This window comes from Chiloscyllium punctatum, chromosome 8 (assembly GCF_047496795.1).
Source record: "Chiloscyllium punctatum isolate Juve2018m chromosome 8, sChiPun1.3, whole genome shotgun sequence".
NCBI lineage: Eukaryota > Metazoa > Chordata > Chondrichthyes > Orectolobiformes > Hemiscylliidae > Chiloscyllium > Chiloscyllium punctatum.
In genome coordinates this window covers 117,946,984-117,962,274 of record NC_092746.1, presented here as the reverse complement: position 1 = coordinate 117,962,274, position 15,291 = coordinate 117,946,984, and the positions used below count along the sequence as shown (strand labels likewise).

At 44.9% G+C, this 15,291-nt stretch overlaps 1 protein-coding gene across 7 annotated transcripts in view; it reads left to right on the top strand.

Moving 5' to 3' along the window:
* Positions 1 to 15,291, top strand: part of gjc2 (gap junction protein gamma 2) — a 251,201-nt gene that overhangs the window by 193,260 nt on the left and 42,650 nt on the right. The window contains exon 3 of one of the 7 annotated variants that reach the window (XR_011961412.1): positions 4,046 to 5,434. The exons of the other annotated variants lie outside the window; for them this stretch is intronic. The gene's annotated coding sequence lies outside the window, so the exon portion shown is untranslated. Of the gene's footprint in view, positions 1 to 4,045; positions 5,435 to 15,291 lie in introns of those variants that run through there. 7 annotated transcript variants of the gene reach the window in all.

Genomic DNA, 15,291 nt, shown 5'->3' with positions numbered 1-15,291 from the left:
CTATCTAAACCCCTAATCATCTTGTACACCTCTATCAAATCTCCCCTAAACCTTCTTTTCTCCAATGAGAACAGCCCCAAGTGCCTCAGCCTTTCCTCATACGATCTTCCTACCATGCCAGGCAACATCCTGGTAAACCTCCTCTGCACCCGTTCTAGTGCCTCCACATCCTTCCTATAGTATGGCGACCAAAACTGTACACAATACTCCAGATAAGGCCGCACCGGAGTCTTATACAACTGCAACATGACCTCAGGACTCCGGAACTCAATTCCTCTACCAATAAAGCCCAGTACGCCATATGCCTTCTTCACAGCACTATTTACCTGGGTGGCAACTTTCAGAGATCTGTGTACATGGACACCAAGATCCCTCTGCTCATCCACACTACCAAGTAGCCTACCATTAGTCCAGTAATCCATCTTCTTGTTACTCCTACCAAAGTGAATGACTTCACACTTAGCTACATTGAACTCCATTTCCCATCTTTCTGCCCAGCTCTGCAACTTATCTATATCCTGCTGTAACCTGCCACATCCTTCTTCGCTGTCCACCACTCCACCAACTTTCGTATCATCCGCAAACTTGCTCACCCAGCCTTCAAGCCCCTCCTCCAGGTCATTTATAAAAATGACAAACAGCAATGGTCCCAAAACAGATCCTTGTGGAACACCGCTAATAACTGCACTCCAAGATGAACCTTTACCATCAACTACTACCCCCTGCTTCCTTCCAGCCAGCCAATTCCTAATCCAAACCTCTAATGCACCTTCAATGCCATACCTCCGTAATTTTTGCAGTAGCCGACCATGGGGTACCTTATCGAACGCCTTGCTAAAATCCATATACACCACATCCACTGCTTTACCCTCGTCCACTTCCTTGGTCACCTTCTCAAAGAACTCAATAAGGTTTGTGAGGCACGACCTGCCCTTCACATAACCATGCTGACTATCCTTGATCACATTATTCCTATCCAGATGTTCATAAATCCTATCCCTTACAATTCTCTCTAAGACTTTGCCCACAACAGAAGTGAGACTCACTGGCCTATAGTTACTAGGGCTGTCCCTACTCCCCTTCTTGAACAAGGGGACCACATTCGCTATCCTCCAGTCTTCTGGCACTATTCCTGTAGACAACGTCGACATAAAAATCAAGGCAAATGGCTCCGCTATCTCCTCCCTAGCTTCCCAGAGAATCCTAGGATAAATGCCATCAGTCCCAGGGGACTTATCTATTTTCACCCTTTCCAGTATTCCCCGGACCTCTTCCCTATGTACCTCAAAGCCATCCATTCTAATCACTTGTGACTCAATATCCACATCAGCAACAATGTCCTGTTCCTGAGTGAATACTGACGAAAAGTGTTGATTTAGTGACTCCCCAATCTCTTCAGCCTCCACACGCAATTCCCACTACTATCCTTGACTGGACCGATACCTACACTAGTCATCCTTTTATTCCTGACATACCTATAGAAAGCCTTGGGGTTTTCCCTAATCCTACCAACCAAGGACTTTTCATGTCCCCTTCTCGCTGCTCTTAGCTCTCTCTTTAGATCCTTCCTGGCTACCTTATAACTCTCAATAGCCCCAACTGAACCTTCACGCCTCATCTTTACATAGGCCGCCCTCTTCCCTTTTACAAGGGATTCCAATTCCTTATTAAACCACGGCTCCCTCACAAGACCCTTTCCTCACAAGAACCAGCCTGACTGGTTCATACTTATCAAGGACACCCAATAGCTGCTCCTTGAACAAGCTCCACAAATCATTTGTGTCCTTCCCTTGAAGCCTATTTTTCCAATCCACACATCCTAAGTCATGCCTCACCGCATCATAATTTCCCTGCCCCCAGCTATAACTCCTGCCCTGCAGTGCACACTTATCCCTCTCCATCACTAGAGTAAACGTCACCGAGTTGTGGTCACTGTCCCCGAAGTGATCACCTACCTCCAAGTCTAACACCTGGCCTGGTTCATTACCTAGAACCAAATCCAGTATGGCCTCACCTCTTGTTGGCCTGTCTACATATTGTGTCAGGAAACCCTTCTGCACACATTGGACAAACACCGACCCATCTAACGAACTTGAGCTATAGCTTTCCCAGTCAATATCTGGGAAATTAAAGTCCCCCATAACAACCACCCTATTACTTTCACTCTTCTCCTGAATCATCCTTGCAATACTTTCCTCTACGTCTCTCGGACTATTAGGAGGCCTGTAGAAAACTCCTAACAGGGTGACCTCACCTTTCCTATTTCTAACCTCTGCCCAAATTACCTCAGATGGCAAGTCTTCCTCCATCGTCCTTTCCACCGCTGTAATGGTATCCTTGACAAGCAATGCCACACCTCCCCCTCTTTTACCCCCATCTCTGACCCTACTAAAACATTAAATCCTGGAACCTGCAATAGCCATTCCTGTCCCTGTTCTACCCACGTCTCTGTAATGGCCACAACATCGAAGTCCCAGGTACCAACCCACGCTGCAAGCTCACCTACCTTATTTCTTATACTTCTGGCATTGAAGTATACACACTTCAAGCCACCTTCCTGTTTACCGGCACCCTCGTTCGAGATCGGTGCCTTGTTCCTAACCTCCCTACACTCAAGGTCCTGTACCCTAAAGCTACAATCCAGGTTCCCATGACCCTGCAGAGTTAGTTTAAACCCTCCCAAAGAGCACTAGCAAACCTCCCCCCAAGGATGCTGGTGCCCCTCAGGTTCAGGTGGAGACCATCCTGTTTATAGAGGTCCCACCTTCTCCAGAAAGAACCCGAGTTGTCCAGAAACCGGAATCCCTCCCTCCTGCACCATCCCTGTAGCCACGCATTTAACTGTTGTCTCTCCCTATTCCTCGACTCTCTATCACGTGGCCCGGGTAACAGACCAGAGACAACGACTCTGTTCGTTCTAGCTCTGAGCTTCCAACCTAGCTCCCTGAAAGGCTGCCTAACATCCTCATCCCTCTTCCTACCTATGTCGTTGGTGACATAACTCTGATTTCTCTTCATAGATGCTGCCAGATCTGCTGATCTTTTCCAGCAACTTCGGTTTTTGTTTCCAGTATTACTACTCAGCTGTTTTGGGCAGAAGAAGGTAGCAGACAGACAAAAATCACAAGACCGAGATAAGATGCCAACTTGAAGTGAACTACCCAGAGCAACCAGGAGCCTTACTAATATCTTCAAATTGGACTCTCAGTCAGAGGCTGGAAACTTTCGGCTTGTCCACCATGCTCAAAGCAAAAGTGTGATAATCTCTATTTATCAAATAATGTTCAATAAGCTTATCAATATCTGGGATAAAAAATGATCTGTTTGCTTGGCACCCCTTAAACATTCCCTTCTTCTGCCACCGAAACAGTGACTGCTGTATGTACTATTTACAAAAGAATTATCCAGCCTTTTTCCTTGGTGGTTTCAGTTCAGTTTGATTACCACTTTCATTCATGGACCAGTGAGAAAGATGAAGTTTGCTATGACAGTAAATATGAATTGCAGGACAAAAACAAAGTAATAATTTATTGATTTAATGGAGTATTTAATAAAAGTGACCATTACAAAATATGTCGAATTGCAAAGCTAACTCATAAAACCTTCTTTTACCTTGAACTCGAGAGAAAAATACTATGCCCCATGTCCTCATCACTAGAGAGGTGTGTGGGGATTAGGTTTAACTAATAGTGACCTTTGGTTGCCTCTGCTGGGTTATATTCCAACCTAGTTTTGGTGGAAATTGGCCAAAACTGGGTTGCTTTTCGATATGTTTTCCTGTTTTTTCAGTCTGCTTTGCAGCTGTTGGAGGAAGAGGAGAAGGATAGGTGTTACTAATTCAGTCTTGTTCATACACCACCCACATTATTCATTCCCAAACACTCACACAAACACATAACCCCATTGCCTCAGTCATCCGCATATGCACGTCCACTAAACCACATTTGATCACTCACACGCAGGCCCAGGAGGTTTGATAATTAATAGCATTGAGAAGAAGTATGGTTGAGGTGTGAAGATAGCAACACTTGCTTTCTTCTTCCAGGTCTAACACTCCAGTTGTCCTGAGCTGTACAGTTACTGGAACTACTGGTCCTCCTGGAGAAAGTGAGGACTGCAGATGCTGGAGATCAGAGCTGAAAATGTGTTGCTGGAAAAGCGCAGCAGGTCAGGCAGCATCCAAGGAACAGGAGAATCGACGTTTCGGGCATCCTGAAGAAGGGCTACTGGTCCTCCTGGCCTCCTTGAATCTCCTGTTCTCTCAGCAAGGCAAGCAACTTGGACATTGTCCCCAACCCCCTCCGCCAAGTTGCATCATCCTCCATCGCAATCCTGTGTCTGCTTGAAATTCTCCCAGTCTTCATCTTGCAGACTCACCATCACTGTTCCTGGCCTTTGATTAAATTAAATCATTGCACTGCTTGCTCTTCCTCCAATCGCAGACTCTTTCCCTCTTGCATTTGCTGCTGACATATCAATCTTGCAAGGACAAATGGTTTGGCAGATCACATAAGAACCCCTCAATGGACCAAGTCTAGAAGACCTCTACTATCTAGAAGGACAAGGGCAGCAAGAAGCATCTAAACTTGCCATGTACAAGATCCCGTACTGAATATCCCTACATCTTAAGGATCGCAGCAAGGGCAATTAGGGATGGCAGACAAAATGCAGGCCTACCTAGCGACAGTCATATCCCATGAAATGATACAGAATAAATTAGGTCTCCGTTTAAATCTGTACATATAATGAATTAGAATCTCTATTGAATTTTAGAATTAGAATCCCTGTGTGGAATTAGAAACACTGTGTGGAAACTGGCCCTTCGGCCCAACATGTCCACACCAACCCTCAGAAGAGTATCCCATCTAAACCTATTCCTGTACGTTTACCCCTGACTCATACACCTAACCTATACATCCCTGAACACCACTATGGGCAATTTAGCACAGCCAATTTAGCACATCTTTGGATTGTGGGTGGAAGCGGGAGCACCTAGAGGAAACCTAGGGAGAATGTGCAAACTGCACAAAGACAGTCGCCTGAGGCTGCTAGCCACTGAGTCACCATGCTGCCTGAATAGATTGAGAAATATTTGAGTAATCCCTGATAGACCAAGGGGTATATGAATACTGATTCTGGCCACACAATAAAATGTACAAGTTCCTTCCATGTCTGGGTTCCAAATAAGGGTCACTGGGCTTGAAACGTGAACTTTGCTTTCTCACTACAGATGCTACCAGATCTTTTGTGTTTCTCCAGAATTTCTGTTTTTCTTTCAGTCCTCCGTGTCCCATCCTAGTTTTGTTTGTCTGCACCCAGGGTGCCTAATCTTTGTCAATCCCAAGGATGAGCTGTCAGTTTTTTGACCTATCTCCCCAAATCTCAGGAAAATCATCAGTTGGAAGTTACAATATTTCAGTTGAATAAAGGGAACTATGGTATTAGTAATAACATTAGCAAATTTGCTGATAATACTAAGCTGGGTGGCAGGGTGAAACGTGAGGAGGATGTTAGGAGATGACAGGGTGACCTGGACAGGTTAGGTGAGTGGTCAGATGCATGGCAGATGCAGTTTAATGTGGATAAATATATGGTTATCCAATTTGGTGGCAAGAACAGGAAAGCAGATTTCTACCTAAATGGAATCAATTTAGGTAAAGGGGCAGTACAAAGAGATCTGGGTGTTCTTGTACACCAGTCAATGAAGGTAAGCATGCAGGTACAGCAGGTAGTGAAGAAGGCTAATAGCATGCTGGCCTTCATAACAAGAGGGATTGAGTATAGAAGTAAAGAGGTTCTTCTGCAGTTGTACAGGGCCCTGGTGAGACCACACCTAGAGTATTGTGTGCAGTTCTGGTCTCCAAATTTGAGGAAAGACATTCTGGCTATTGAAGGAGTGCAGCATAGGCTCACGAGGTCAATTCCTGGAATGGCAGGACTACCTTACGCTGAAAGACTGGAGCGACTGGGCTTGTATACTCTTGAGTTTAGAAGACTGAGAGGGGATCTGATTGAGACATATAAGATTATTAAAGGATTGGACACTCTGGAGGCAGGAAACATGTTTCCACTGATGGGTGAGTGCCAAACCAGAGGACACAGCTTAAAAATTCAGGGTAGACCATTTAGGACAGAGATGAGGGGAAACTTCTTCACTCAGAGAGTGGTGGCTGTGTGGAATGCTCTGCCCCAGAGGGCAGTGGAGGCCCAGTCTCTGGATTCATTTAAGAAAGAGTTGGATGGCTCTCAAGGATAGTGGAAACAAGGGTTATGGAGATAAGGCAGGAACAGGATACTGATTAAGGATTCTGGATTAGTGGTGCTGGAAGAGCACAGCAGTTCAGGCAGCATCCAAGTAGCTTCGAAATCGACGTTTCGGGCAAAAGCCCTTCATTCTGATGAAGGGCTTTTGCCCGAAACGTCAATTTCAAAGCTACTTGGATGCTGCCTGAACTGCTGTGCTCTTCTAGCACCACTAATCCAGAATCTGGTTTCCAGCATCTGCAGTCATTGTTTTTACCTTACTGATTAAGGATGATCAGCCATGATCATATTGAATGGTGGTGCAGGCTCGAAGGGCCATTGATAGTGCAAATAGACAATAGACAATAGGTGCAGGAGTAGGCCATTCTGCCCTTTGAGCCTGCATCACCATCAGTATCCTGTACCTGCCTTATCTCCATAACCCTTGATTCCACTATCCTTGAGAGCTCTATCCAACTCTTTCTTAAATGAATCCAGAGACTGGGCCTCCACTACCCTCTGGGGCAGAGCATTCCACACAGCCACCACTCTCTGAGTGAAGAAGTTTCCCCTCATCTCTGTTCTAAATGGTCTACCCTGTATTGTTAAGCTGTGTCCTCTGGTTCGGCACTCACCCATCAGCGGAAACATGTTTCCTGCCTCCAGAGTGTCCAATCCTTTAATAATCTTATATGTCTCAATCAAATCCCCTCTCAGTCTTCTAAACTCAAGGGTTTACAAGCTCAGTCGCTCCAGTCTTTCAGTGTAAAGTAGTCCCGCCATTCCAGGAATTGACCTCGTGAACCTACGCTGCACTCCATCAATAGCCAGAATATCTTTCCTCAAAGTTGGAGACCAGAACTGCACATAATACTCCAGATGTGGTCTCACCAGGGCCCTGTACAACTGCAGAAGAACCTCTTTACTTCTATACTTAATCCCTCTTGTTATGAAGGCCAGCATGCTATTAGTCTTCTTCACTACCTGCTGTACCTGCATGCTTACCTTCATTGACTGGTGTACAAGAACACCCAAATCTCTTTGTACTGCCCCTTTTCCTAATTTGATTTCATTTAGGTAGTAATCTGCCTTCCTGTTCTTGCAACCAAAGTGGATAACCATACATTTATCCACATTAAACTGCATCTGCCATGCATCTGACCACTCACCTAACCTGTCCAGGTCACCCTGTCATCTCTTAACATCCTCCTCACATTTCACCCTGCCACCCAGCTTAGTATCATCAGCAAATTTGCAAATGTTATTACTAATACCATCTTCTATATCATTAACATATATTGTAAAAAGCTGCGGTCCCAGCACTGATCCCTGCGGGACCCCACTGGTCACTGCCTGCCATTCCGAAATGGAGCCGTTTATCACTACCAAAGGTATTAGGACTTGTGTATTTAGGGAACTTGTACTAGAAAAGTAAAATTATTAATTAATTGTAATCTATTAAAGACAGAAATTTGAATTAAAATGAATCTTTCATTTCTGCTTGCATTGATTCTTTGCAGCAGGACTGGTTTAATTTGTGACTTTGAAATTCAAAGCCCTGTAATGTTATATATTTTATAAACATTTAAATATTTTTCTGGAAATAAAACCCTGAAACTAAGAAATTGAGATCAACATCTTTGTACATGTGCAGTTTTTTTTATCCCAGACAGTTTCAAACAATACATTATGTCAAAAAAAATCAACAATTTTTTGTCACCATCAGGCTTTTTTACCCCCATTTGTCTCTGAAGACATTGAATGAAGCGATTGCAGTGGTCCGATGCTTCAGTTGTAAGCAGTATTCTTGCTGTGTGCTACTGAGTCTTATCATTGCCATTCTTCAATATGTTTCAAGTGGGGCTTGGTTTAGCTCAGTTGGCTGGACTGTTGGTTTGCGAAGCTGTGAGATGCCAACAGCGTGCGTTCAGTTCCCATCATCAGCTGAGGTTATGATGAAGGACTCTCCCTTCCAACCTATCCTCGACTGAGAGATGGTGGCCCTCGGGTTAAATCAGCACTAGTGATGTCCCTCTGTAATGAGAGAGCAGCCCTGCGGTCTGGTCAGACTATGGCGATACTACAACGACAATAATAATAATATTCCAAACATATTTGTAGGATTCAGCTAAGCGTGATACTGTAATGATGTTTTCCACTTTGTGTTTGTAAATGTTTTATAGATGCTCAGTAAGACATTCACTATTGTATCTGACTATTCAATCAGTAGTAGTACTTCCACATTTCAGAGGCTACATGTGTGAGCATAAAATTTAGCAAATTTACATAGAACATAGAACATAGAAAAATACAGCGCAGTCCAGGCCCTTTGGCCCTCGATGTTGCGCCGATCCAAGCCCACCTAACCTACACTAGCCCACTATCCTCCATATGCCTATCTAATGCCCGCTTAAATGCCCATAAAGAGGGAGAGTCCACCACTGCTACTGGCAGGGCATTCCATGTACTCATGACTCGCTGAGTAAACTACCTACTCCTAACATCTGTCCTATACCTACCACCCCTTAATTTAAAGCTATGCCACCTTGTAATAGCTGACTCCATACGTGGAAAAAGGTTCTCACGGTCAACCCTATCTAAACCCCTAATCATCTTGTATACCTCTATCAAGTCACCCCTAAACCTTCATTTCTCCAATGAAAACAACCCCAAGTGCCTCAGCCTTTCCTCATACGATCTTCCTACCATACCAGGCAACATCCTGGGAAACCTCCTCTGCACCCGTTCCAGTGCCTCCATATCCTTCCTATAATATGGCAACCAAAACTGCACACAATACTCCAGATGCAGCCGCACCAGAGTCTAATACAACTGCAACATGACCTCAGGACTCCGGAACTGAATTCCTCTACCAATAAAAGCCAGTACGCCATATGCCTTCTTCACCGCACTATTTACCTGGGTGGCAACTTTCAAAGATCTGTGTACATGGACACCAAGATCCCTCTGCTCATCCACACTACCAAGTATCCGACCATTAGCCCATCTTTTTGTTACTCTTACCAAAGTGAATCACCTCACACTTAGCTACATTGAACTCCATTTGCCACCTTTCTGCCCAGCTCTACAGGTTATCTACATCCCGCTGTAACCTGCCACATACTTCCTCACTGACAACAACTCCTCCGACTTTCGTATCATCTGCAAACTTGCTCACCCAACCTTCTAACCCCTCCTCCAGGTCATTTATAAAAATGACAAACAGCAATGGTCCCAAAACAGATCCTTGCGGAACACCGCTAGTAACGGCACTCCAAGATGAACCTTTACCATCAACTACTACCCTCTGTCTTCTTCCAGCCAGCCAATTCCTAATCCAAACCTCTAATGCACCCTCAATGCCATACCTCCGTATTTCTTGCAGTAGCCTACCATGGGGAACCTTATCAAATGCCTTACTAAAATCCATATACACCACATCTACCGCTTTCCCCTCGTCCACCTCCTTAGTCACCTTCTCAAAGAATTCAATAAGGTTTGTGAGGCACGACCTGCCCTTCACAAAACCATGCTGACTATCCTTGATCACATTATTCCTATCCAGATGTTCATAAATCCTATCCCTTACAATTCTCTCTAAGACTTTGCCCACAACAGAAGTGAGGCTGACTGGCCTATAGTTACTAGGGTTATCCCTACACCCCTTCTTGAACAAGGGAACCACATTTGCTAGCCTCCAGTCTTCTGGCACTACTCCTGTAGACAACGAGGACATAAAAATCAAGGCCAATGGCTCTGCAATCTCCTCCCTTGCTTCCCAGAGAATCCTAGGATAAATGCCATCAGGCCCAGGGGACTTATCTATTTTCACCCTTTCCAGAATTTCCAACACCTCTTCCCTACATCCCTCAAAGCCATCCATTCTACTTAATTGTGACTCAGTATTCACATCGGCAACAATGTCCTGTTCCTGAGTGAATACTGACGAAAAGTATTCATTCAGTGTCTCCCCAATCTCTTCAGCCTCCACACGCAACTTCCCACTACTATCCTTGACTGGACCTATTCCTACCCTAGTCATTCTTTTATTCCTGACATACCTATAGAAAGCCTTATGGTTTTCCCTAATCCTACCAACTAAGGACCTTTCATGTCCCCTCCTTGCTGCTCTTAGCTCTCTCTTCAGGTCCTTCCTGGCTACCTTATAACTCTCAATCGCCCCAATTGAACCTTCACGCCTCATCTTTACATTGGCCGTCCTCTTCCATTTAACAAGGGATTCCAATTCCTTATTAAACCACGGCTCCCTCACATGACCCTTTCCTCCTTGCCTGACAGGTACATACTTATCAAGGACACTCAATAGTTGCTCCTTGAACAAGCTCCACATATCATTTGTGTCCTTCCCTTGAAGCCTACTTTTCCAAGCCACGCATCCTAAGTCCTGCCTCACCGCATCATAATTTCCCTGTCCCCAGCTATAACTCTTGCCCTGCAGTGCACACTTATCCCTCTCCATCACTATAGTAAAGGTCACCGAATTGTGGTCACTGTCCCCAAAGTGCTCACCTACCTCTAATTCTAACACCTGGCCTGGTTCATTAGCAAGAACCAAATCCAGTATGGCCTCACCTCTTGTTGGCCTATCTACATATTGTGTCAGGAAACCCTCCTGCACACATTGGACAAACACCGACCCATCTAACGAACTTGAGCTATAGCTTTCCCAATCAATATCAGGAAAGTTAAAGTCCCCCATAACAACCACCCTATTACTTTCACTCTTCTCCTGAAATTTCTTTCTTAAATGCTTCTCCTTCAGGCAATTTATTTCTCCTGATGAATATGTTTGCTTATTGATGAGTACAGTCCCATAGATACTAAAAATTTCTAGTACTTAACATAAGTAAACTTTTCTCATGTGTTGGCCTAGACAGTGAAACGTTTTAAGTTATTTAGTGTTCGAGTACATCATAAACAAGACCAGTCCTGTTTACATCTAATGCCACAAGTACTCACTATTCAGCACACTGTTAGGCACAACATAACTCTTAATTGTCTTTTGTTCTTTTCTATTTCTTGAGCCAGGGAAATAGATCTAAAGAAAATAAGTATAGATTCTTCACAATCCAACCCAGCAGTCTCATCCTCAACTTAGTTAACAGTATTGTACAATAGCTGCAGCAGTAATGGACATATGTTTCATACAGCAAAATTTTTATCTGAGTGCAGCACATGGCAAATTTATAAATGAACATGTTCTAATTGTAGTTAATAGCACTGCTACACTTACATTCTTACCTGCCTCCACAATCAAACCTACCCACTATTAGTATTGAAATCCTCAAGTTGTCTGAGCTCTAAGAGAAGTCTGTAGAGGTTAATTAGTCTTGTAACCTTTTGACAAAAACTGTTTATAAACTTAACTTTATGAAATTACGTTCCATTTTTCTTTGTTTGACATTCCATGGAAGCAGGAGCCACTCGAATACTCACCCAAAAATCCATTCTTTGTGTGATTCTATCAACATGCATATACTTGATAAAATTTGGAGGCAATGGATTGGATTTTCCCAAGTTCACTGACACCTCCAAAGTTGTAACCTTTGGTGTACTGCATATCAGCATTTCTGAAGGTGCTGTATAATACATGAATAATGTGCACAATATCTATCCACCGTCTTGATCAGATGGTGAGACATGGAGGAAATGGGCCCACTTGAAAGATGTCCAATAACCTTCAAAGTAAATGCATCCAGACTGTCAACCCTAAGGGAACAGGCATAGAAATGCATGTAAACATACCATTTTTGGAGCAAGAATAGGCCATTCAGCCCTTGAGCTTGCTCCATCCTTCAAAAAGATTATTCCTCATCTGGTGAGTCTACACTCTAGCCTAACCTTGACAACTTTTTATCCGTGCTTAATAAGAATCTAGCTATCTCTGCCTAAGCTTATTCAATGACTCTGAAGAAAGTTGTACAATCCTGTAAAATGGCAGTCGGATGAGGACCTCAAGGAAGGATGTCACTGGTACACCATGCTTCCCTATCTGCTTTTAGGTGCAGGCAAGGATAACAGTTACATCATACTGTAAACTTTTGCTATAAATTCTGTGTCTTACCATCTTATACAGCACAAACACCTGATGAAGGAGCAGCACTCCGAAAGCCAGTGCTTCCAAATAAACCTGTTGGACTATAACCTGGCGTTGTGTCATTTTTAAAGTTTGTACACCCAAATCCTACACCGGCATCTCCAAAGCAAGGATATAAGTGGCTGAGGGGAAAAGTACAGTTGCATTGAAGGGGAGACTAGACAGCTGTATGAGGGAAGAGAGAATATAGAGTAATACTGAGAGTTTTGAATTAGGAGAATGGGGGAGACTTGAATGAAGCAGAATCACTTGCGTCAGTTGTTTGGGTCACAGACTATGCCTGGGCTATATATCCTGTGTGATTCTATTTATACTATTGGCAACAGCTGGGAAATATTAGGGAGTAGACAAATGCGATCAGTCATCCTTACCTTTCAAAAACTTCTTGTGTGCACAATTGCTAGTATTTTCACTTTTTTGAAGACCTGAACTGAGGATGGATGAAATAAAACTAAGTAAGTAATACTGTACTGAACAGGAGCATCAGTTTTAGCATGACCTTAATCATATGGATTTGCTGTATTACAAGCTCTGTACTTCTGTGATTTTTTTTCTTCTTCTGTTCAGTTTTTTGCTGGATTTCAACAAACTAATAGTCAGCTTTTTAGTGCCGTGTTTCAACTGCCAGATCTGCTTATTTCTCCAGTGGTTAATCTCTTAGCCTTATAACCTTCTTTATAAAGCAACGGTTTCCCTAATTATTGTCTTTGCAGCCTCAAATCTGCATTCAGTGCTTCAACTGTAACATTTGTAAGATTTTATATGGGTTCACTACTGTTTTTACATTCTTTACCTCATGCCAAAAAATGCACTGTTCAATTTCTCCCACACCTCATTGCCGCTCCTTGTTATTCACTTGCCTCTATTCATATTTTAACATATTTTTAACAAACGTACCACCTCAGTTGTTCTGATTACATGATGGAATATTTTCCACTATTTTAGTTGAGTGCAGTTCCAGTAACACCCAAAAGGTTCAACATTGTCCAAGATAAGGCAGGCCAAAGAAAGTGAGGACTGCAGATGATAGAGACCAGAGTTGAGAGTGTGGTACTGGAAAAGCACAGCAGGTCAGGCAGCATCCGAAGAGCAGCAGAATCGATGTTTCTGTCATAAGCCCTTCATCAGGAATATGGCTTGTGGGTGGGGGTGGGATGAGATAAATGGGAGGGGGATAGGGCTGGGGGGAAAGTAGCTGGGAATGTGATTGGTATATGAAGGTGGGTGGGGGGAGAGCGGGGAGGTGATAGATTGGAGAGAGGGTGGAGTGGATAGGTGGGAAGGAAGACGGACAGGACAAGAGGGCAGTGTGGCTTTTACCAGTTTCCTCATTCCCCTCCCCCCACCTTATCCCAGTCCCAAGCTTCCAACTTGGCACTGCCCTCTTCCTTCCCACCTATCCACTCCACCCTCCTGTCTGACCTATCACCTTCCTCCCCCCCCCTCCCCCCAACCCCACCCCACTTTCATCAATCTATCACATTCCCAGCTACCTTCCTCCCCAGCCCCCAACACCCCCCCATGCAACTCTCAGCCTCCCTGGCCCACAAGCCCCTTTCCTCCTACTCCACCAAAGACATGCAGGTCCAGGGCTTCTTCCATCACCAACCCCAACAACCCGAAGCCTGGAGGAAGAACGCGTCATGTTCCACCTTGGTATCCTGCAACCACATGAGATCAATATGGATTTTACCAGTTTCCTCATTTCCCGCCCCCCACCTTATCCCAGTCCCATGCCTCCATCTTGGCACCACCCTCTTGACCTGTCCATCTTGCTTCCCACCTATTTGCTCCACCCTCCTGTCTGACCCATCACCTTCCTCCCCCACCTTCACCTACCTATTACATTCCCAGCCACCTTCCCTGCCTCCCCAATCATACCCCCCCCCCCTCCTCATTTATCTCTCAGCCCCCTGGCCCGACAAGCCTCATTCCTAATGAAGGGCTTATGCCCGAAACATCGATTCTCCTCCTCCTCAGATTCTGCCTGACCTGAAGGTAAGGCAGCCCGCTTGATCACCATTCATTCCCAATCTTAAAAATATCATAAGATGTTGGAAACCAGATTCTGGATGAGTGGTGGTGGAAGAGCAAAGCAGTTCAGGCAGCATCCAAGGAGCATCGAAATCGACGTTTCGGGCAAAAGCCCTTCATCAGGAATAAAGGCAGTGAGCCTGAAGCGTGGAGAGATAAGCTAGAGGAGGGTGGGGATGGGGAGAAAGTAGCATAGAGTACAATGGGTGAGTGGGGGAGGGGATGAAGGTGATAGGTCAGGGAGGAGAGGGTGGAGTGGATAGGTGGAAAAGGAGACAGGCAGGTAGGACAGTGCTGAGCTGGAAGTTTGGAACTAGGGTGAGGTGGGGGAAGGGGAAATGAGGAAACTGTTGAAGTCCACATTGATGCCCTGGGGTTGAAGTGTTCCGAGGTGGAAGATGAGGCGTTCTTCCTCCAGAAGAACGTCTGGTGGAGAGGGAGCGGCGGTGAAGGAGGTCCAGGACCTCCATGTCTTCGGCAGAGTGGGAGGGGGAGTTGAAATGTTGGGCCACGGGGTGGTGTGGTTGATTGGTGCGGGTGTCCTGGAGATGTTCCCTAAAGCGCTCTGCTAGGAGGCGCCCAGTCTCCCCAATGTAGAGGAGACCGCATCGGGAGCAACGGATACAATAAATGATATTAGTGGATGTGCAAGTAAAACTTTGATGGATGTGGAAGGCTCCTTTAGGGCCTTGGATAGAGGTGAGGGAGGAGGTGTGGGCGCAAGTTTTACAGTTCCTGCGGTGGCAGTGGAAAGTGCCAGGATGGGAGGGTGGGATGTAGGGGGGCGTGGACCTGACCAGGTAGTCATGGAGGGAATGGTCTTTGCGGAAGGCGGAAAGGGTTGGGGAGGGAAATATATCCCTGGTGGTGGGATCTGTTTGGAGGTGGCGGAAATG